General features: G+C 44.7%; 1 protein-coding gene across 2 annotated transcripts in view; it reads right to left on the reverse strand.

Moving 5' to 3' along the window:
• PMEPA1 (prostate transmembrane protein, androgen induced 1) overlaps positions 1 to 23,806 on the reverse strand; it is a 95,541-nt gene that overhangs the window by 15,717 nt on the left and 56,018 nt on the right. The window lies entirely within an intron of this gene.

The following is a 23,806-nucleotide window of genomic DNA, read 5'->3' on the forward strand; positions in this document are numbered from 1 at the left end:
CAGAAGCGGGCAATAGCAAACCAACTCTATTCGTCTCTTGCCTTGAAAACCCTATCGGGTAATCATAAGTCAGCTGTGAACTGAAGGCACACACACGCGCGCGCGCGCACACACAAACACACACACACACGCACACACACACACAGCATTCCCATGCAGTTTCCAGGTGAGGGATGATTCATGAAATAGCTTCTCTCTCCAACTCACAATGCCTTTTGCAGTTACCAAGTAATGGCAATCTAATAGAATCTGAAGGACTCAGGTGCAAGATTGGTTCAGTGGCCATCATAGGTCAGAAAACACTACAAATAACTAAGCCACCCTCCACACTAAAAAGTGGCACATAAAGACCCTTCAGATAACCAAGGTTCAGTGGACCAACGGGAATGGTTCAGCCGAACTGGATTTGCACAAAATTCAAAAACCTCATGGCATATTGGTCAAAGAAAATAGGTTATCCACACCACACGCAAAGGAATTAAGAGGTGCCGTTACACTGGGAGAGCCTTAGATATTCTCCCTGGTAGGGCTGCCAGGTCCCCCAGTGAGGGCAGGGGATCCCCTACTCTCATCTTCCACCCCCCGCCACCTGGCCGGTGGAGGGAAAAGGCGGGGGAACAGGCCTCCTAGGCATACTCCTGGGGCCTGTGTGACGACATCACTCCTGGAAGTGACATCATCTTGATGAGTCATGAGCCCACACACAAGGGAGTCAATAAGATGAGTGCCAGGTTCCCTCCTTCCACCGAGAGGGTAAGGGGACCTGGCAACCCTATGTTCCTTTATGTGGATCTGAAATGGTGGTCTTGGCCTTTACTTTGATTTCCCAACCAAGTACTGAACAGGATTGCTTAACGGACCTTCCCACATGGGACGCCTTCTGACCATGACCTGAGCCCTCGACAGAAAGAGAAATGATTTCAAGCATCATTTTCACCCACAGATCAATCACCCCCCCACACACACATATACCAAGTTTTATTCTAGTTTAACTAAAGCTTCAGTTGGTTACCCCACCGACTGAAGCTTATGTCGACACACAGACTTCTAATATTTTTTGTGGAAACAACTACCAACCTCAAAGAAGTCTTCCACAAAAGATGTACCATGAAACCCACCCCACCCCAACCGGAAGCCGTCCCCCTCTGGTAACAAGCCCCCCCCCCATTTTGTGCCCAGCAAATCCATTGAATGACACACCGCTGATTAAAAACAAAGCCTTGCTCTTCTGTTAGAAAAAGAGAGAGAGAAAAAAACACCCAGGCTTTTCTTAACCCACACTGATTCCAAGCCATTCCCTGTGGCATCCACATACCAGACTTCCAGACATAATTTAATTCAGGGCTCAGTTCAGCCAGCTGGCAGAGGTATTTTGAATGGCTGGAGCTGGCACAAAAGTACATTGCAAAAAAAAAAAAAAAAGCAGGGGGAGGGAGAGATACAAACAACTCAAGCCGCCAAATGAACAAGAAAGTAACAACATGCTACTAGTTAACTTCGGTTTAGCTTAAGGAGATGGAGACCTCTAGTAGGAACGCTATTGTGATTAGGAGAATACAGTCCCCCCACACTTTGCTCAGATCTAGAAGGCAAGCTGACCCCAATGCCCCCTATCAGTTGACATATAGTATTATTCCCAAGCAGCTCTTGCCTTGAGAAGTTCTCCAAACAGATGGTACAAACTCCACCCCTGCAGAAGTCTTGCCTTTTTGGGTAGGGTTGCTAACCTCCAAGTGGAGGATGGAGCTCTCCTGGAGTTACAATTGACTGACAGGCAACAGAGGTCAGTTCCCCTGGAGAAAATGGCTGCTTTGGGATGCGGTCTCTATGGCATTATATGCTGCTGAGATCCCTTCCCTTTGCAAACCCTGTCCTCCTCAGGCTCCACCCCCAAAATCTCCAGGAATTTACTGATGGAGAACTGGCAACTCTACTAGGGTTACCATACTATTTACCTGCTTCCACCAGGGGATTGCCCACCTCTGCTGATGTTTGTGGTAGGAGAAAGAGGAGGGAGGAATAGCATCTGATCCAGAAGTGATGTATCTTTCAGGTTATGCTCTAGGAATCCTCCCAGTCTCTATGGTTTCTGCCATAAAGATTTGGTGGAATTCCTAGAGAGTTATCCAGAAATAGTATCACTTCTGAATCAGATGCTATCCTCCCTGGGGACTTGCCCCAGAAATCTTCCAGGGGTTGCAGGCAGTGTCCTGGCAACTCTATTCACATCCTGCATATGTGAATGTAGATTTGTTTGTAAGAAAAGCCAATACTTTACAAATGAAACTGGAAGCCAGTACCTGGATAAATGTGGGGTTTAAATCATTCATTCTACTGTACACGTATTGAATGTAACCTGAGAACTACTCAACATTTCAATAAAGAAAAATCATGCGTATGCTGTATATGGATTGTGCATGTGTTTGCTATAACTTGTGGATAGGGCACAGCTAGAGAACTAGCAAGCTTATTCATGTCAATATGCAACATTCAACCCTATTGCCTCTTTTAACACACTTGCCTCTCTTCCAACAAAGAGTGTGTTATCCCTAGGACTGATACAAGGTTTTTACTTCTAAGACAAATTCCTCCCAGAAATTGAACCGATTCTTTAGCAACTGCAACTCCCCCTTGTAGCATTTCATTTAGCAGACTTGTTAAAATTCCATGACATCACAGCATCTTAGCCAATGGTTGGGGCGGGGGTGCGTGGAAAACCAAAGTATTTGGGTTTCATGGGGACATACAGAAACAAACAACACAACTTCCTAAATTATGTGGAATGATCTTCTCTGCGCTCAAGGACACGGAGCAACCTTCCCAAGCCAAAAGGTTCAGAACAGAAATCCCAGCCAGTCAAGCCCGCTATCTGGTCTGTCTGGCTTTTAAGCAAAGGAACACTATCTAGAATAGATAGAGTACTCACAGAGAAATTGGCAAGGTGGTGGTGGTGGGGAGAACATTTAAGAGAAGGCATCAAACGCCACTCAGCGATGCTAACTATTTTTATCCAAGCTATGAACAGAGGAAAAGCCATGGAAACCATTTTTTGCAAGAATCTGCTCTCAGCTACCCTAGTTTGCACTCAAGATGCCAGAACGCCCCTGAATAGAGGACAACTTAGCACTGACATAGGTAAAAAGTCAGGGGGCAGGGAGAGAAAATATCGGCAGAGAGATTTCTTCCTGGCATCTCAAGGTGGTTAAGTGCCAATGAAAGCAAATAACTGCCAAGCAAGTGGAAGGCCTGCCATTTGAGGCCTCTAAGGAGCACCTACTATGCCAGCCCCGGGATGGGCCTCAATGTTACATTTCTTGAATCTCTTTCCAGGGCGCCCCAAAGAACTCTTTTAATTATGAACCAGGCCCTCGTAAAAAAAACAACAACTTTATTTGCTTGTCTAACTCTGCATTAATTAATGCAGTTTTAGCATATTCCCTGATCTGTCAGCTGAATATGTTTTATAAAAGAAGATTATATAACACTCTCATTTCATCCCATTATTTCTTTAGTTTGCATGATTTAATGCTACTCTGCCTTTCACATCATAAAATACCACGAAGCAGCTTATATTTAAAACAATATCAACAATATGAAGATATCTCCTGTGACATACATCCCAAAAAGCAGATGACCCATAAAGCTTCTCTCTCTCACAATACATATTCATGAATCCCAAAGTAAAATGGAATTTAAGCTGCAAGCATGGTTACAACGCAACCTTAAACTTCTCCCCAAAGGGTCAGGAGCTATAACCCACACGGTTAGAGCTCATAACTTTTCACACAGAAGGTCTCGTGTTTGGTCTTTGGCATCTTGCATTCAATAATTACAGGTAGTATGGTTAGGAAAATAGGAGGCCCCCTCAAACACCTCTCCCCTCCCCTAATCATACTAATCATGCCAATCATACTAGGCAACAATGGCTTAGGTGTTTACTTGTTACAATGAATGCATGTACATCTTGCATTTACTTGTTTGTAAAAAACACTCAATGCTCCTTCATTTTGCAATGGAAACCAGGAACCAGTACCTGGATTAATGTGGAGTTTGTATCCTATTCCGCTGCACATGCATTGAATGCAACATGAAAATTACTCAATGCACATATTTTAAAAAAATCAAACGTACACTGTACATAGAGGATAGAATTAGGTGGATAGCTGTGTTAGTCTGCGGTAGAACAGCAGGATTTGGGTCCAGGGGCACCTTAGAGACCAACAAGATTTCCAGAGTGTAAGCTTTTGAGAGTCAGAGCTCACCGTGTCTGAAGAAGGGAGCTCTGACTCTTGAAAACTTGCACCCTGAAAATCTTGCTGGTCTCTAAGGTGCCCCTGGACCCAAATCCTACTGTACAGATTGTACCAGCATCCACTATAACTTGTGAACAGGGCTAAAGCAATTCCACATATTTTGTTGACAGCAACACGTGGTCTTGATCAACCATTATAATGCCAAGACAGCTGTGACCTAGCTTCACATGTCATCTATGTAAAGATCTAACTTAATAGCTCCTACTGACCTATCCAGCACCTGGCTGCTGAATTCTGTGTTCAAGGACAGAATAGCTCATAGAACAGGTTAACAGTGCAATCCTAAACAGAGTTACACCCTAAACCCATTGAAGTCATACAGGTTGCAAGCTGTTTAGGATTGCAGTGTTTAGCAGTCAATCGGGATGTGTGCATGTGTGTGTCTGTGTTACGATTACGAAATCCTGCTCTCCAGAAAGGCTGTAGCTGAAATATCCAATTAGAATTCAGAAAACAAGTTTTTGCTTTTTAAAAACAGCAACACAGTGCCTGTAGAGTAGTGGTGGTAGAGAGTGCCCTGAAGTCACAGCTGACTTATGGCAACCCCTAGTGGGGTTTTCATGGCAAGAGACTAACAGAAGTGGTTTGTCATTGCCTGCCTCTGCAACCCTGGTCTTTCCTGGAGGTCTCCCATCCAATAACTAACCAAGGCCAACCCTGCTTAGCTTCTGAGATCTGACAAGATCAGGTTCACCTGGGCTATCCAGGTCAGGGAGCCTCTCAAATACTTCTCTGCTCTCATTCTTCACTTGTGTTTGGGTGCCCACGAACTGCAAAGAACCACTGCGCACCACACATCAGTTATGAAAATAGGGGTGTTTATCATTTTGTTTGCTTCCACATCGCCAGCATCTGTTCCAACTAGAGAAGCCCGCAAGGGCAGAGGAGAAATCTACCCAGCAACAGGGTACGTTCCCTGGCTGCTTCCTACTTCCTCTGCCTTTCAACACTTTAAGCAAATGTGCTACTCCCCATTGAGAGCGTATCATATAGTACACATATTGTTTGGAACATCTCCATCCCTGCCACAGCCTCTCATTGGGGATTGTCTGGAAAAGCCTGTAAACAAACAGAGGCCTTTAAATCGCATCCCCCCCACAAAAAAGCGGGGGGGGGGGGAGAACAAGGCAGAGCTTTCCTTTGTACTGTAATGAGATACATGTCCAAAACGTGGCACCACTGGCGTCAAGGTTGGAGGGGGTGGAGTGGGGACGACAAAGCCCAGTCACACACAGGCCTCATTTGAATGTTTAGCCCTTTTGAGGGGGGGGGGGCGGTATTCAAAGGCTCCATTTGTAACAAAACCCTCCCCGCATAACTAAAAAGGGCAAGAGGCTACCGAAAGCATTGCGTGTTGGGCCCTTTTGTTTCATTGCAGCCATGAGGGTTAAAGGTAACAGGAACCCAAGGGGGACACACACACACACACAATACCCTTGTCCTTGTGTTAACTGCTTTGGCCCTGGGTACGGTTGGCTGAGTCCTAGACAGCTTTAAGCACACCGGCAGACAGCAATTTTAGCCTCAAGGGTGGAGTTCAGGCAGGCAGCCGTTGGCAGTCACATCACGCACCAAAGAGGCCACTCACCACCACGGTCTGCCTGATGGGAGAGTTGTGGGGGCTGGGGGGGGGAGAGCAGAAGTTCACACAAGAGCCCCATGGATATCGCTTGACTTCCCTCTCCACCTTCTTTCTACTAGCCTCATTTTATGACTGCCTGTCTGCCAGGGCAGGAAAAGGTTGTCTGTGCGCACCCGTACGCAAACACATATATGTATGCGTAAGGCTGCAGAGTTTATGTTTTGGGGAAGTGTACATTCCTTCTCTTTCAACAAAGAAACTGTTAAGATTGCAGAACGAGAGGCCAAAAGTAAGATGGGGCTCCCCCGCACCTCCCCTCTCATGCAAAGAGACTGCTTTGTTCATTATTTTTATTACGTCTGTAATGCTGCAGAATTTGATTTGACACCACCTTGGGTGTCTTTTTGATCAGAAAAAGCAATAAGTTTTATAAATAGGATAAATAAACCAATGCAGTGCTGAAGGGGGGAAAAAAACAGACACAGACTTTCGGGGAAAGGATATCTCATTTCAGTTGGCTATTTTCAGGTTATGCATTCTTCAGTGTTTGTCGGTATTAGTATTCACAAGGATGATAAAGATAAATGCATCAGATGAAAGGAGATGCTAATCATTTGCACGAGTTAATGAGAGAATAAGCTGTAAGAGTAACTTCTTTCTGTAGGATTCAGATATTCACAATCTGCCTTTCCTTACAATCTAGAGTAAAAGTATGTGATATTGCCTGATCTCATCAGATCTCGGAACCTAAGCAGGGTCAGCCTTGGTTAGTAATTGGATGGGAGACCTCCAACGAAGACCAGCGTTGCAGAGGCAGGCAATGGCAAACCACCTCTGAATGTCTCTAACCATGAAAACCCCACCAGGGGTCGCCAATGTCAACTAGGACTTGAGGGCAGGATTTCATTTCATTCATTGCTACCACATACTTTAAAAAAATTCAATTGTTTACTCTGGAGAATCTTAAACTTGAGTTAACAAGTAACAAATTGTATTCTAAACTTCAGCATGTATGGAAAAACCAAAAGATCGGATGGCTGAAGTTAAATGTTCTATGAGCCAACGCACTGACTAAGAACCAAACTAGACATGATGGTGTCTTTGCGGCTGCCACGAGGATGCCGTCGCCATTTTAATGTAATTTTAAAATGCCACAAGACCTGATTCTGTTTGGGCTCAGGGTACAGAGCTTGTTTCCCCCTCCCCTCACACCTTTCAAGTGCCATCCCCGCTGGCTGTTTTGGCACTTGAAAAAGCATGTGGGGTGGGGAGGGGACAAGAGCTTCAATTTATATCATCGAGTACCTCATCGAATTGGACCCTGAATTCTCTAAATGAAGTAGAAGCTTCTGTTAGAAGGAGGACTTTTGGCTGACAACTGTAGATATCTACAACTACAGGGGACAAGACAATCCTGCTGTGAATGAGTGCCACAAAACAAAAGAGCAACGTTCCACGAGGCCTGGATACATTTATAGAGCACCCTCCAGGCTCTCCCGCCCCCCGTCTGTCATTTGGAAACAGTGGAAAATGTGGAGAAAAGGAAAGCAGGCCTCTTCGTGCCTGCATGACAAATCTGGTCCTCCTGGATCACAGAAGTGCAGAGAGAAGAGGCCAGCCTCCTCCCGTCTTTCTCCTTGCTATGCTTTCCTTTTTGTTTCTTGGCAACCCTATGCATGTGTGTGTGTGTGTGGGGGGGGGAGTAAGACATAGGCACCAGCGCTGATGTCACTACATCACTTCCAGGAACAACCTGGAGGTGACAATGAGAAGCTCTTGGAATCACCAGATACTCTATGGTAAACCCTGTGGCTTGGAGTGGCAGTGGGCAACAGAGGTAATTGGTGGGAAGCCTCCTGTCATGGCGGAAGGCCTGGCAGTCCTTGTTCCAAGGGCAAAATGGGATACAAATGTTTTATTTATTTATTTATTTATTTCCCACCTTTCCTCATAGGTCAGCATTCCATGAGGCCAATGTGCTGGGGTCATTGGAGCGTTGGACTAGGCTCTGGGGCAGCCTTTTTCAAATCCTCACCTTTGCCATGGAGACTCGCTGGATGACCTTGGGCTAGTTACTCTGTCCACCTAACATACCTCACAGAGTTGTTGTTGTAAGTATAAAAATTTAAGTGAGGAAGAATGTTGTTTTAAGCCCCTTTCTGTCCCCACCGGGGAGAGAAGCGAGATATAAATACCTAAATAAACCAACCCCTTATTAATGCTGTACGTAGGATAGGCTGGTACATTGAAGTTTAATGCTTAGGAACAAATTTTCTTGCATTTTATATTTATAACTATCTTTAGGAACTAGAAGAAATATAAAGAGATACATTAGCCAGGTCAGTTCTGCTATTCTGTCAAATACTGGGGCGAGGATTGCTTAAAATCTGTGCCTAATTTCATGCACAAGGAACACAGTGTACAGGGGAAAAGCCTTTGAGGAATAGAACTAAACTGCATCATTTATAATTCTGTTCACGTCTATTTATATTTTCTTTATAAAAAAAAATTACCTCAACTCATTTTGTATCTGGCTTCCCCTAATCATTGTCACTTTTCAATTAGAGGGGACCTCATTCCATTTTTCTCTGTAATTTCCCCCAGGGACGAGTGATGGATACACCAAGCTTTACGAGACGGACAAATGTGGCTTCAAAATCCAAAGGAAGGTCACACTAATTTAATTTAGCATAATTTTTTTTTTTTTACTCTTGAATACATTTCACAGGCAGGTTCAGACACTGCACTGAAGTGACACAACCTGATTCCTTTGTATTTTCTGTCTAGACAAACACTGACACACTGGGAATCTCGACAGCAGGAACAAGGGAGCAATGCATATATTGCTTTGCAAATAAACATTTTTTTTCCTGACACGTTCCCATATAAGCCTGAGTTATCAGTTTCAAGAACTGAGTGAAAACATTCATCTATTACTAAAGGCTGCCAGCGCTCTTACGATGTTCTCCGGAGCCTCACAATAGCCAGTTTTCTTCAATTATGGCTATAAACCTCAAGCCACTTACTGCGGTGGGACTTGGTGAGGTTTTCGCAGCATATATGGTGCCTGCCTTACTGAGCCGTGACAGTGAAGTGGACAACAGGAAAGTAGCTAGCTTGTGCATCACACATGGAGACCACTGCAGATGCACATGTTGGTGTGCACCTCTAACCCTTCAATGTCTTACTGAAATGAAGAAGCTCCCCTCTCCCAATCTTTCTCAAAGTTGATATGGGGGGCAAATATAATCTCTGTGTTTGGCAAGTATCTGTTACTTGACTTTAGCGTTTGACATTCTGTGGCTTGGGGAAAGGCTGTGGCTCAGTGGTAAAGCATTAGAGATTGGTATGAACCAGAAAACAAACAAACATGCTGTTCGTGGTTTGTCATGTTTCACGAAAACCAAACTTTCATGAACCTGCTCCAGTTCACGAACCGGTTCATTTTGGTTCATGAAAATGTCACTTCCGGGCCAGCAAATCACCACTTCCAGGTCAGCAGAAGATCACTTCTGGATCAGCAAAAGGTCACTTCCAGGTCAGCATAAGGTTTACAGAAAGCCCAACCTCCGTTGCCTAGGAAACTGATTGATTGGCACCAGGATGTCTGCAGTGAAAAATCAAAAAATGAACCAAACAGACTGCCCTAAAGTTCATCAGAAATGAGCTCTGATGAACCGCGGGTTCGCAAACCACGAACCAGCCAGGTTTGTGACGAACTTTGGTTCGTTTTTCAGTTTGTGCCTGTCTCTATAGAGCATCTGCTTGGCATACAGAAGGTCCCAGGTTCAATCCCTTGCATCTCCTGTAAAAAAAATCGGATAGTAGGTCATGCGAAAACCTTCTATGTTAGATTCTAGACAGATGCTGCCAGTCAGAGTAGACAATACTGAGCTCGATAGACCAGTGGTTTGTCTCAGCATAAGGCAAATTCCATGTGATTTTTTCTGTGGCAGTCAACATCTAGAGGAGTAGAAAAGAACAAGAGTCCAGTAGCACCTATGAGCCTAACCAAATTTGTGGTAGGGAATGAGCTTTCATGAGTCACAGATATGTGAAGAAGTGAGCTGTGACTCATGAAATCTCATACCCTACCACAAATATGGTTAGTCTTATAGGTGTTACTGGACTCTTGCTTTTTTCTACTGCTATAGACAGACTAACAAGGCTAGTTGATCTACCAACATCTAGAGGAGACATGTTGCAACACCCAGTCTTTAATGAACAGTAGCATCTCCATTCATTCATTCAACTCATCCGGTGGGAAAACACTAAGAAGCGGCATTTTAATAATGCTGCTGTTTGATTTCCAAAATCCAAAACAGCAAACTTTGACATCAAGTTTCAAAATCCAAAATTTCACATTTTACCATTCAAAATTATTGTTTCAGCTCTGTGACCAAGCACACCTGGCCGTAGGTGTCGGCCTATTTGAGAGCCAATGTGGTCTAGCTCATACTGGGTACAAATTAGACAGAGATCAGGGCCAGTCCGCGGCTTTTTGGGAGGCCCTATGCCTACTACGAGGCCCTCCTGCTCACAAACCCACCCATGTTCCACCATCTCCCTGTGCATCTTTTCCCACCTAGTCGCAAGCTTTCCCACCACTTGTGGTCACAGCTGCCCACACTGCGTTTTCCCTGATGGTGCTGGGTGCAGCTGGGAGTGCTACTGCCAGGGGCACCAAGGACGCTGTTGCTTAGTGCACCGCACAAATGTCCTTTTGAGATCATGCATAACAGTGCATGATCTTTGCAAGTAGGCAGGGGGAAAGTGTGAGTGGGGAATGATGCAGCTGTGGGCCCCACCAGATGCTCTGGGTCTGAGCAGCTACTCTTTGTCACAGTATGCTGACTCTGGCCCTGCTGTGAAGTTCCGAGTTCAAATCCCTGTTGAGCCATGAAGATCACCATGTGGCCTTCAAAGTTAATCCACTCTCTTTCATCAGCCGAGCCTACCTCAGAAAAGTGATGTAATGAGAAAATATAGCCTTCACATCATGAGCTCCTTGGAGAAAGGGAGGTATATAAAATAAAATCACAAACAATATTTGTTTGAATGGTTTCCTGCCTGAGTCACCACAGGCATGCATGTACATGGCTATTTGTAAGCACAGCGTATGTGACTCCACAACAGTTCCTGACATATCTAACACCCATTATTTATATACTAAGTACATTTCAGTCCACCTTTCCTTCAAGGAGTTCAGGGTTGTGTGCAATATGCTGCCCTCCTCTATTTTTCTTCAAAAGCCCCCTGTGAGCTAGTTTGTGCTAAGAGATGGAGAATGACTGGCCCAAGATTACCCATCAATTTTTATAGTGAGTGGGGATTTGAACCTGGGTCTCCCTACGCTAGCTATTCATTATACCACACTGGGTCTCCATGGCCTTCAATTTCTACTAATTTTGGTGCTGAGATACAAGTATTAAAAAACTCCTTTTCCTCCTCCCTAAGAAAATGCTTGTGGCTGAAACCCCATTAGAAGCCCTCACAAATAAAATAGTAAAGAGTCCAGTAGCACCTTTAAGACTAACCAATTTTATTGTGGCATAAGCTTTCGAGAACCACAGCTCTCTTTGTCAGAGGCATCTGGACTCTTTACTATTTTGCAACTACAGACTGTGGATCTATGACCACAAATAAAATGGCATTATTCGACACCATCTCCTTTTTAAAAAAAGTGGTGGCCCCATATCTCCTCTGGGAGACCATCCCACAAGGTGAGGCCCGCTAATGAAATGAAGCAGGGTCTAGTAGATGGCAAGTAGGCTAGATGTGGGGACAACTAGAAGTTACAAACCAGAAAACTGCAGTTTGCGCAGCATAGATATTAACGCTCTGGACCAGACAACGGCAAGTGGTAGCTGGTCTTGTACTAAAGACAACCCAAGTTGTTTACAGCCTAGACCAGAATAAAAACTACCAGGAAAAATATAGAGAAAAAATACCAAGTGGACAAATAATAGTGACCACAAAGCCTGTGGCTACTAAGGATCTTGGTCTTGTAAATTTCCCATTCAGTCAAGGGGTTAGTTGTGAGAAGATGGCTGCCAGCTTTGCTCCAGGCTAAGTATTTCTCTCTCTCCTATAGCAGGTACTTAAGACATAGGTGAAGGGCAGGAGACTCAAGATTACTATGTCCACAGGTGGGAGAGATGCTCTGCATTCCTGTTCACTTGCTTCTTCTGTACTGTTACGCTTTATTTTGGGGTTGTGAGATGTTTTGGATCCTCTTTGGGGAGAAACAGGGTGGCTGGTACTCTGAGCAGTGGTGAGAGGAGAAAAAATGGCCATCAGGCCAATGACATGTAATTACTTCTGGGGGAAATCTACTAGAGACAGCAGACTTCTCTAGGAATAACTAAAACTCTATGGTTTTACTACAGAATTTATGGCAATTCCTAAAGAGGTCTTATGCCACTGCCAGGTTTCCCCCAGAAATGATGTCATACCATTGCTGACAGCCATCTCAACCAGTCGCCAGGCCAGGCTTGGTAACCCAAAAGAGAAACGTGGACTAGCCTCCGAGCTGCGATTTTGATTGCGTATGCACTTTTTTTGAATTTGAACTGTATTGGGTAAGTGTTATGATATTTTTGCATATCACAGGTCGTGACCATAGCCGGAAGATGAAGGCTTTTATGATTTGTTGTTTACAGATTACACTGACACGCTCCTGAAGAGGTTTTTGACAAAACGGCGGTGAACACCGGTACTGCGTGTCGAGCGTTACTACGGGACGTTACTGCATTGAAAACTTCTCCACTCCTCTTTCCGTTATTTTGAGCGGACATTTCTAACTCTCTGAAAGAATACTTAGGGGAGAACGCTTTTTTGTTGTTATTGACTACATGTACTAAATGCTCTGTAACTGTTTATTGTATTCCCGAATATATGACGTGATTGTTTCTTTAATTTGTATAAGAGTCCTCCTTCTGGTGCCTGGTCACATTTATGAAATAGTTGTAAACTATTCTTGCCACCCACTCTTGTGGCTCTCACCCGCCTTTGGCTCTCTGACGAGTGGGTCCTCTGTTGTTTTTGTATACCATTGCTGACAGCCATCTCAACCAGTCTCCAGCTGGTTGCCAGGCCAGGCTTGGTAACCCAAAAGAGAAACGTGGAACATAAATGAATGAATACCACGGATGGCTGCAAGGGAATGTCATTGGCTCCTAGTCATAGGAACCCACCTATTAGATGCAAACAACAGCGCACCTCTTTGACAAAGTTTCCATTTATCACAAGACAGTGCACAGAACGCAAAGTTATCGGTATCGTTTAGCTTCAGAAAAGAGGATGGTATGGTAATGTACTGCTCCTTTAAATAACAACTAAACTTGGTCTTCAAAATGTTACACAACAATCTTCCTAGCAATCCTCTAAGGGGGGTCAAGATAATTATGCCCAATGAAGGTGCGGAGAGGCCAGGCAGAGAGAGACCAGCTTATATACATGACAGAATTTGTAGATTTTGACTCTTCAGAAAAGTAAACGTTTGTTTAGAGGAATAGCAAAGCAGAATAAAGAAGCAATAGGAGACGGCTAGTTTTGTTTCAACATCCAGTCCAAAACTTGGAAAGCTGTCACATAAAAATCTCCAAACAGAGAACGAGACTACAACAAAGCGATCCATTGTGTGTGACATAAAACATAACATAAAACAGTACTTCATTCAAAAATTAAATTATTTATTCAATTGGTTATTAAAACTTGAACCGAAACACTACATTTTAACGTTAAATAAGAAACAGGTGGCGAGCTTAGCCAGTATGTTTTAATGCTAGGATTTTAAACTATTCCTCCCTGCCCCTCGAAACCAGGACATGTCTAGAAATCCAGGAAAAAAATATGTAACTTGGAAGAAACTTCTGCAATTCTTCATATGCTGCAATGCCTTTGAATGCAACAGAGAGAAAGGAGAGGCAAGATTGGTTTCCAAGAGCAATCTTTTAAAAAAGCTGACCCACTAAACTCCCCCCTCGCCTGCTTTACTGGCTAAGAAGCAAGCATATGCAAGATCTAGTCATGTCTGGACTCATGGCTGCCCATGGAGGTAGTGGGAGGGGGGAGGGGGGCAGAGTGTCTCAAATTTATGAAAATCTAATCTTGTTAGCCAATGCAATATGTGCGGCAAGGCAGAGAGGGAGCCTCATTGTCATTCTCACCAACAACCCCTGAGTGACTGCTTTGCAGCGGGCATGCAGTTTCATTTATCTCCGCTCCAAGAGCAGGCCCAGCCAAGGTTTCCTCCTGATTTGAATGAAGAGCCGCTCCTTTAGAATTGCAAGCCAAATTGAAGCAGACACTTAAAAGAATAACTTGGTGATGGCGGCCAGGCACCTTCGAATGCTATAGCCACTGAACGTCTGCAGCCACAAGAAAATTGACTATGTTTGTTTCTTTCTCTCTCTTGAGGAAAAATAGTATATACCTACTTTCCAATACGAAGACTTGGCTTGCTGACAAAGAGAAAGGTGAAAATGTGCCACTTCGAAAGCCAATCACCTGGGTCAAATGTCCTTCTCCCTACATTACATTCTGTCCTTGGGGACAAATATTCCCAAGTTAAATATACCTTTCTCATCAGGGTGGCCAGTTGGCGGCAAGCAATCCCTGGGAGAAATTGGGGGCTGCCAACGTGGTGATGTCACTTTCGGTAAAAACTGTGACATCACTAGACATCATTAGACATCTAGCCCATCCAGTATGTCGCTTCTGGTTTGGTTTTTATTGGAAGGGAAGACAAAGTGCCGACGTGTACTCTGTTTTCATCTCCCATTTACTCTGGCAGTGTACTGGGATGCCAAGGGGTCTCTTGCTATAGTGAGAGGGCTAGCATCCTATTTCTTACTTTTATGCTTTCCTGCAAGACTGGGATCCCCCTCAACCATTTTTGGGCCTGCAGGCACCTTTGGAATTTGGATACCAGGTGGTGGATGCAGCTGCAAAATGGCTGCCAGAGGAGGCGGAGCTAGCCACAAAATGTCAGGTGTGAGGTCAATGCATACTAACTCTTCAGCATTTCAGGCAGAAACTCTGTTTAACAAGAAGCCTTTTAAAATGAACATATTGTTTAAAGAATATTTTCTTGAAGCAGCCAATCAGAAGCCCCAGTGGGCAAAAGACCTACCTAGCCCTGCCCACTTTTAAAAAGTGCTTGTCGGGCACCAGGAAAAGTATTGGTTGGTGCCATGGCAATCCAGGCTGAAAATAATCCTTTAAAAAATTGTTTCATTTATATCCTGCCTTTTCCCCCAGTGAGGACCCAAGGCATTTACAACATTCTCCTCTCCTCCATTTATCCTCACAACAACCCTGCAAATTAGATTAGGGCGAGTGTGTGTGGCTGCCCAAAGTCAGCTAATGGGAGCTGAGATTTGAACGTTTGTCTCTCAGGTCCAACATGAACCATTACACCACATTGCCTCTCGAATACAGGTTGTAAGATACGAAGGAACTGGCATACAAAAGGTACCACTTTACCCTTTAATACGTATGCAAGAGAGGGTCCGCGGACTCCCATGACGATGGGGCAGCCATTAACCTGTAGCAGCAAAATAAAACAGAATCCAGTGGCACCTTAATGACTAACCGCACTTATTCCAGCATAAACTTTCACGAGTAAGAGCTCATTTAAGATCCATTCTAATGTATCTGATGAAGTGAGCTCTGACTCACAAAGCTCATGCTGGAATTTGTTAGTCTTTACAGGTGTTATTAGACTCATTTTTGACATCAGGAGGGATGAGTGCTAAAAAAAAAAAGCACAGTATATTTCCGGTCTGGGCATTGAGAAGGCCATAAGTATTCTCAATATCCATGTCCAAAAATACCAATTTAGTATTCAGATTCTTTTGGGAGGGGGTGGGTGGGGCAGGAATCCAAGATTATTTGGTGCCATTATTTCCTATGGGGGAATCTTTCTGTAGGCTGAAGGGAATGTTTTTCAAGCAAATTATACTAACATTGCTGCCCGTCCACTAAATACACCCCCTCTCAATTTCAAGTTGATGGAGTCAAGGGTTCCAATTCTATGGACCCCTGAACAAGGTGCCCGCCCCACTGTTTTTTACAGAGGTGGACCCAATGCTTTTCCAGGGCAAAGATAGAAGCCTAAGAGCCTTAGCCAAACACTCAAGAGCAACCACACTGGCCAAAAGCCTCCCAATGCAAAAAAAAACAAAACAAAAAGAACCAGCAAAGCCCAACAGAACCAACAGCAAATCAGAGAATCCCAGCAGACCTGTACATACAGCCAAAATGTGCAGATCTAGGCAGAACCTATGCCAAACCAGGGAATCCTGGCAAAATCAACTGAAGCCACAGGCAGTGTAGCAAGCCCAACAGAACCACCAATGTCACTCGTAGAAGCCAGTCAGAAACCAGGGCCATTTTTGCCGATATGAAACCAGAGAATCCTGGTACCCAACCAATACCAAAGTAACCAGTCAGACCTGGCACAGCTGCCACTCTCCCTCCTGTTGCCTGGGAAACCTGAAATGGTGGCGGCGGCGCGGGGGGGGGGGGCTGTTGTAACCTTTAAAATGCCTACACAATTCCCAAATAATTTGGAAATAAAAATTCTGGTATATCCAACAATTTCAGATGTACCTGAGATTCTCGAACAGACCTGAAAAAACCCAATTAGGCATTTTTTGATATATTTTCAGACCTGATATACTGAATCATACACCTCTACAATGGATTGCTTCATTAGTAGCAAGTGCTACCTTTCTATTATCTTGTAAAGAGGACAACTTTGCTCCTGGTTTTCTCAAAAAAACAAAAACAAAACAGAACAATAACGGTTTCCTATTTGTGCATGTTTTAAGAAATCTCGGGTCAAGATCTTGTGACTTGTTACTTTTCATCCACTGATTTATAATTTTTTTTTTTTTAATTTGTCAGGTCCAGAAGTTTACCTCCTGAAATTTTTGGCTATTAAAAAGTGGTGAACAGGTAAACAACCATAGGCCCAACCTCTTCCACCAATAAGAAAGATTACTAAGCTTGTCTGCAGCTTCCTCAATCTGCCTTGAGTAATCCTTTCACACCTTGGTCACCTTTTACTCTGACCAGGTCTCTGGCTAGTGTCTTGCTTTTGATGTATTTAAAGACCTTGCACGGTTTTCATAACTTTAGCAATCCTAAATTCTTCTCTCTCTCTCTCTCTCTCTCTCTCTCTCTGTCTTATTATCACCTCTTTTTTCTGTAGGGGTTTACAGAAATGTGCTTCTCATTTGAAAAAAAGTCTTTCATATTGTAAAACCAAGCTTCTCCAACTGCTTTGACTTTTTCATTAGCCACATGGGCGGTCGTATGCTTCCTGAATTCCTCCATGGGTTTCGAGCTACAACTGCAGAACTTTCACGTTGCATTTGTTCAAGGTTCTGCTTTTTCAGGGGCTCTTTTTTGCCTCCTGGAAACCAAACATATCCTATTTTCTTTTTGCAAAGTCTTCCAAATATTTTGGGGGGGAAACCAGGATGTGAGTCACTTTAACAAGGAATAAACTTGCCCATTAAGTATGGAAATTTGTAATAATTTTGCAGTGCTTCCAAGGCCAAATCTAACAACAGGGAGGCAAAACTGGGTCTATGAGATGGAAACAGGGTTACAGCATTCTGTTGCTGGGGCTACGCGTCTAATTCTTATGTAACCTGGAAGTCAGCTGTAAGTCATTTGGGAAGGGGTACTGAAGAACAGTGACATGGTAGGGTTGCCAAGCCCGGCTTAGCATCCAATGGGAGACCAGGAAGGCAGGGGCATGGGGGCAGCTATTGGCATGATGTCACTTCCAGAAAAAAAGTAGAATTTCTGGATTTCTGAAGAGATGTGATGTCACTTCTGGTCCCCCCGGAAGTGAAATCACGCCATCAGCTCAATGGCCATTTTCCCTCTCCTGCTGCCACTCTGAGCAGTGGCAAAAAACAAGAGGAAAGAGCAGAGGGCTTCCTATACTCACTAGGGAAATGGCAACTCTACAATGTGGGCAGGGCACATCCTAGAGGTAGCTGTAAGAAATGGACAAAGTGATGCTGGTCACCAAAAGTTGGCTCTGAACTACTGGGATCTTTGGGCAACATTTTCTTATGCATATACAAACCATTAATAATATTTTTAATGTAAATAATACCATAGAAGATTTCCACAGAGAGAAAAGAGTGGGAGTTTTTGCCAATTTCCACTGGCACAGCAGAACTCTGATTCCTGCACCCTACTCCGTAAGCACAAGGGCAGAATTAAATCGGGGGGCGGGGAGGGATCAAGGGAACTGTAACTGCCAATCACTTGGCTGCTAGCAGTCTTTATACCACTAAATTTAGGATTCAGTGCTCCCTTACCCCTCCCTACAGACCACGCCTCAGTATATTGTTCCTGTGGGGGAGTTTCCCTTTTCCCCAGAAAAAGCATTTTCAGCTGAGCTGGGGAGGCACAAGACTGCCAAGTCTGGGTTGTGTAATTAGGGTTGCCAATTACAAGCTGGAAAATATCTGGAGACTAGTAACAAAGCCCGTTGTGGGGAAAAATACAACGGGCTCTAAAAAGGGGAGGGCGGGCAAGCGGGCATTGCCTCCTCCTCCTCCTTGACTGATCCCAGCTGGGTGAAGCAGGGGGTGGGCATAGTCACCTGCTCCACTCCTGATCCTGGTCAGGTGAATGGGAGGCAGGCATTGCTGCCTGCTCCGCACCTGATTCTGATGGGTTGAAGGGGGAGCGGGTATTGCCACCTTCTCCGCTCCTGATTCAGGCTGGGTGAAGGTGAGAGGGCATTGCCATCTGCTCCACTCCTGATACAGGCTAGTTGAAGGAGGGAGTGGGCATTGCTTCTTGCTCTGCACCTGATCCTGGCCAGAGGAAGGCAGGGGGCATTGCCACCTGCTCCGCTCCTGCTCCCAGCTGGGTGAAGGCAGGAGGGCAGTCATTGCCGCCTGCTCCGCACCTGATCCCAGCCTGGGGCTCTCTCTGCGGCGCACTCTTGAGGGACAGGCTACCTTGTCTAGACTTCCCTCCGCAGCAGCACCCTCTGGAGGTGCACCAGGGTAGGAAGTGAGTTGTCAGGAACACGGTTAGCCTTTTATATAGTTGGATTCAGGGGTAGAGCCTGGGGAGGGACCTCAGCGGGATATAATGCCATAGAGTCCACCCTCCAATGCTGCCTGGAGAAACTAATCTCTGTAGTCAAATGTCCTGGCCCCACCTGGAGGTTGGCAACCCTCCGGAGGTAGGAATTTCTGTTTTAAGGGTGAAAGTCCCTTCTGTCCAAGCTGATTTTCTGCATGGAAACATTCTGCAGAGAGACATTCTGCTGGTTTAGGCAGCAGCGATTGATCATGTCTGTCCATACAGGTGTGCAGGGATTAAGAAGACTGATTTTTTAAACAAATCTTGCCTTTCTGGGAATATACACATGCAAACCACACTTTGCATAGACTTGCACAGCACCCAACAAGAGAATGCAAAGGCTTTTGAAGGAACCTGCATGGATGTCCCATAGTTAAATGGCAGCCTCTCCAAGGATGTTCTTTTTCTAAAAGGTGTTGAAGGAGGGTAATCCTAAATCGGAATCTGTATGATTCCCCCCCCCCCTTATTTGCTGAATTACTGGAAGCTATCAGGAGGTGGGTGGGGGGTGCCCTGGCTTGAACATCACAGCGCCTCAACTAAGCACAACCACCTGTGCTGAATTCCAGAGATTATACTGGATAGGTAGTAGACAGGGGAGAAAAGCAGAAGGATAAAAAGATTAAATTATGAACGGGATTCAAAAGTATAACTAAATTTTGCAGGGGTGGGGAGATAAATAGGAGTTTCTTCTGTGTCAATGAAGATTAAGAACATTTGAGAGCCAATTCTTTCCCTGGATCTGGGCAGCTGCTCGAATCTAGGTGAAGACATCACCCCCTCAATTTTCCTGTAAAATGGGAAAACACAGGCTGGGCCATTCAGATGTTGGACCAATAAATCCAGAATCCATGACCAGAATGTGTTTTGCAAATTAGGCTGGTGTGCACATATCCAGGTTTAATCCACCTACCATATGGAGCTTGGGGGGTCTTCTAGATACAGTATTAAGATGGGTCTACTTGCATGGCTGAGGGTGAAGCAAAGTATGATTTATATAACTATGCAAAACAAAAACTTTCATGTGTTTCCCCCCCAAAAAAACTTTGCACTCTTCCTTTGCACCAAGAAACACCTGTACACCTTTGCAATTTAGAGTACCAGGCTAGTTGATGGGAAAACTCTGCTGGCAATGAACTCTGGTGCTCTAAATTGCAGTGGGTTTTTGGGTAGACATGGAGATCCCCTGGGAATGTGGCATACCTCAAAGTTGCACCAGACTGAGCGGATGATCTATGCCACTCACTTGCAGCTATACCCTTGCAGGGAATTCGTTTGGAATGGCAGGCTAACTGTATGGGGGTGGGGGGAGAGATTGTCCACCAGGACTGATCTTCTCATTGATGAACACTTGATAAAGCAGAGCTCACTGGAACGTAGTCTGAAAACCACTGCTCTCATGCACCTCACGGTCCTCCTAATATTCATATAGCCCCCATGTTAAAAAAAAAAAAAGACAGATGAGTAGCTGTAGAGGGGCTGAAGGAGACTCTAGGCCAGCGGGACTCACTCTGTAGCTTGTAAAGAGCCACATTCACAATTACCATCAACCAAAGGAGAAGCATTTACTTCCATTCCTGGCAGGAGGCCTGCGACTCAGAGAGACTCACAGGTTACCCATTCCATTGGTAGTGGCTGTTGCAAGGTGGAAACTGCTCCCCCCCCCACAAGCCCACTGAACAAAGGCCTTGCTCACTTTCTAGAAGTATGGATTAGGTACCAAATTGGGTGAGCAATGCTCAAAAGAGCCACAAGTAGCACGCCAAAGAGTTACGTGTGGCTTCCCAAGCCTCTGAGGGAGTATCCCTGCTGTAGGCAACACCCCCCCCCCACAAAAGAAGCTAGTCAAAAGCCATCTCTGAGAGCTAGAGTTGCCAGCCTCCAGGTAGAGAGCTGGAGATCTCCCAGAATTACAACTGATCTCCAGGCCACAGAGATCAGTTCCCCTGGAGAAAATGGCTACTTTGAGGGGTGGACTCTATGGAATTACGCCATGTCAAGGTCCTTTCCCTCCCCAAATCCCACTTTCTCCAGGTTTTACCTCCCAGATCTCCAGGAATTTCCCAAGTTGGAGCTGGCAACCCTACTGAGAGCACATTAGTTCTGAAAAAGCAGAGCTTCGTCTAAAGAAGGATGCACCTTAAGTGTCTAGGCCCAGTCCTAGAAGAGAGAAAATAATAAGAAAGAGCTGTAGAGTGCGTGCAGAATACCTCTCTCTCATCTCCCAGGATGGATCTACACATACTGCAGAAAGCAACGGCAAAGTTCTGGGGTGGCAGAAGGGACTGAGCCCATCCAGGCTGTCAGAGTTCTATGTGGCACGCAGGGCGGGAATCATGTTACTTCAATGCGCCTGTATATAAATACCCCTCCCTGCAAACAAGAAGTGAGCAAAACGGGAGAGAGCTCTGCTAGAACCTCTCACCCTGGTTTGCTAATTTCTATTCTTGCAATGAGACGATTTTTTTTTTTTACTCAAGGGAGCATTCAAAGGCGTGATCCCCTCTCCCCCCCCCCACCCCACAAAGGATGAGTAACTATTTCCCAGGTTTTGGAATTAATAGCACAGGTCTAGAAATCCATAATGAGCGCCCCAGATTATTCTGAATGCTTTTTCTGGCATTTCTTGCCATCACTCCCCCTCCCCACAAGTAACACCTCCAATATCCTGTCCTTAGAGCCGTACTCACAACAGTGACTCACAAAAGGAAAAGCAAATACCGGTGGTGAGAGCTGTCCCAAATTCTATTTTCATCCCAACTTTCCACCCCGCCCCCCCCCCCCCCGGCTGTCCTTGCTACCTCTCTGCTGCAAACCCAAGCTTCGTTTGTGCTGAGGGCTTTCTCAGAGGTCCAGTTAGCAGTGCCTCGACCTCAGCGTGCCCACATATTGCAAAGGTTAACGGCACCATGTAAAAATTAAGAAGGTGACAGTATTTTTTTAAAAGCAGCACAGACAGAAGCAAACACAGAATATAAAGGTCTTATACAGACAAAAGGATCCATCGACTTCCAGTGCTATCAACTGCAATAGGCAGCACATCTCAAACTTCTGAAAAGTTTGCTTTAAAGGAGAGCTAAGGAGTAAGGACACCTTCCTCTTCTCCTGTTTTGCACAGCCTGCCGTGTTCTTCTCGGTCCGGATACCTTACCTCTTAAGAACTTCATGTTCTACTGAAATTTAATGGGTTCAAGCTTTTCCCCATCACTACTGCCAGAATTTTTTTTTTACGTGCTAAATTTCTATGTTACCCTGCAGTGAGAGTCAAAGGAACAAGGAAAGCAAGTGGGCAATGCTGCTTATGCCCTTTCCCCAGGATTGGCATGATCATCTTGTCCACACTAAAGGAGAGGGCAAAAGTTCCCAGAATTGGGACTTGGAGAAGTCCTTATTCAAGAGCAACTCCACTTGCATCAACAGGATGGCTTCGAAGTAAGGCTTTGAAGATTGTGAGCATCATAGATATTCCCACGTCTGTTAAGTACTAGGTGGAAACATACATATTCTCAAGAACACTGTAAGGTACACAGGAAATATGGGAGGGCTAGTTCCCAATATAAAGAATTTCTGCCATGGGAAGAGCAAGAGCATAATGAACACTCATGCTACCTTCCCTCCAAAGTGCGGGCGAAGTATAGAACGAACTAAGTATAGAACAGCGTTTTGCCCCAAGAAAATTACAAACATATTCAAAAGCCAAAAATATATTCAGAGCGTTTTTGGCTCTGGCTCCGGCCTGGTGGAACGCTCTCCCACTTGAGACCCAGGCCCTGCAGGGCTTATGACAATTCTGCCGGGCCTGCAAAACCGAGATGTTCCGCCAGGCCTTTGAGAGTGGTTGAGGAGCTGGCCAACTATCCCGCTGGTCCCTTGCCTGTTTTCCTTTGTTCCGCTCCACTTTTTAATGAGATCCGTGGGTTTTATTTTTTAATGATTATAACTATTTATTGTATTTTAAATTGTGGTTTTTATGATTTTTTGATGTTGTGACCTACCCTGAGCCCGCTAGCGGGGAGGGCGGGATATAAATCCAACAAAATAAAATTTTAAAAAGGCTTTTTTACTTGGAAAGGATGGTGTATTGTAGAAAGGGGGGTCTCAGATGCTAATGAGTTAGGGGACCATAGACTTTATCACTGTGTTGCCTTCACCACTATGCTGCTTCAAGTATGTACTCCTATGTGCTACCTGTGCTTCAAGTATGATCCTACTAGGTAGTTATATCTTGTCTAATGTCAGTCCTAGAATTGCTTATGCTCTGTTTCAGCATTTCTTTGACTCTGTTTCGAATTCTTGCTAATGTTATGTCTTTGTAAACTTGTATTTATCTTCCCTATGGCATTGTTTATGGAAATGTCCTTGATACTGATTGTACTAATCCCATACTACGTAATCCGCCTTGAGTCTCAGTGAAAAAGGCGGACTATAAATGACATAAATAAATATAGGCATATTCATTTTATCCTAGGGTTGCCATCCTTCAGGTGGTGGCAGGAGATCTCCCAGAATTATAACAGATCCTCAGGACATAAAGATCAGTTCCCCTGCAGAAACTGGCTGTTTTGGAGGGTGGACTCTATGGTATTATACCCCGCTGAGGTCCCTCCCCAAACCATGCCTTCTCCAGGCTCTACCTCCCCCCCCCCCAAATATCCAGGAATTTCCAAACCTGGAGCTAACAAGCCTATTTTATCCTCCTTAGAGGTAGGTAACTGTTCACAGCTATATATTAAAATTTGATCTTTGATCACATCCTGATTTTTGCTGTGTTGGATTTCTC

Source organism: Eublepharis macularius, chromosome 5 (assembly GCF_028583425.1).
Source record: "Eublepharis macularius isolate TG4126 chromosome 5, MPM_Emac_v1.0, whole genome shotgun sequence".
In the NCBI taxonomy this organism is placed as follows: domain Eukaryota; kingdom Metazoa; phylum Chordata; class Lepidosauria; order Squamata; family Eublepharidae; genus Eublepharis; species Eublepharis macularius.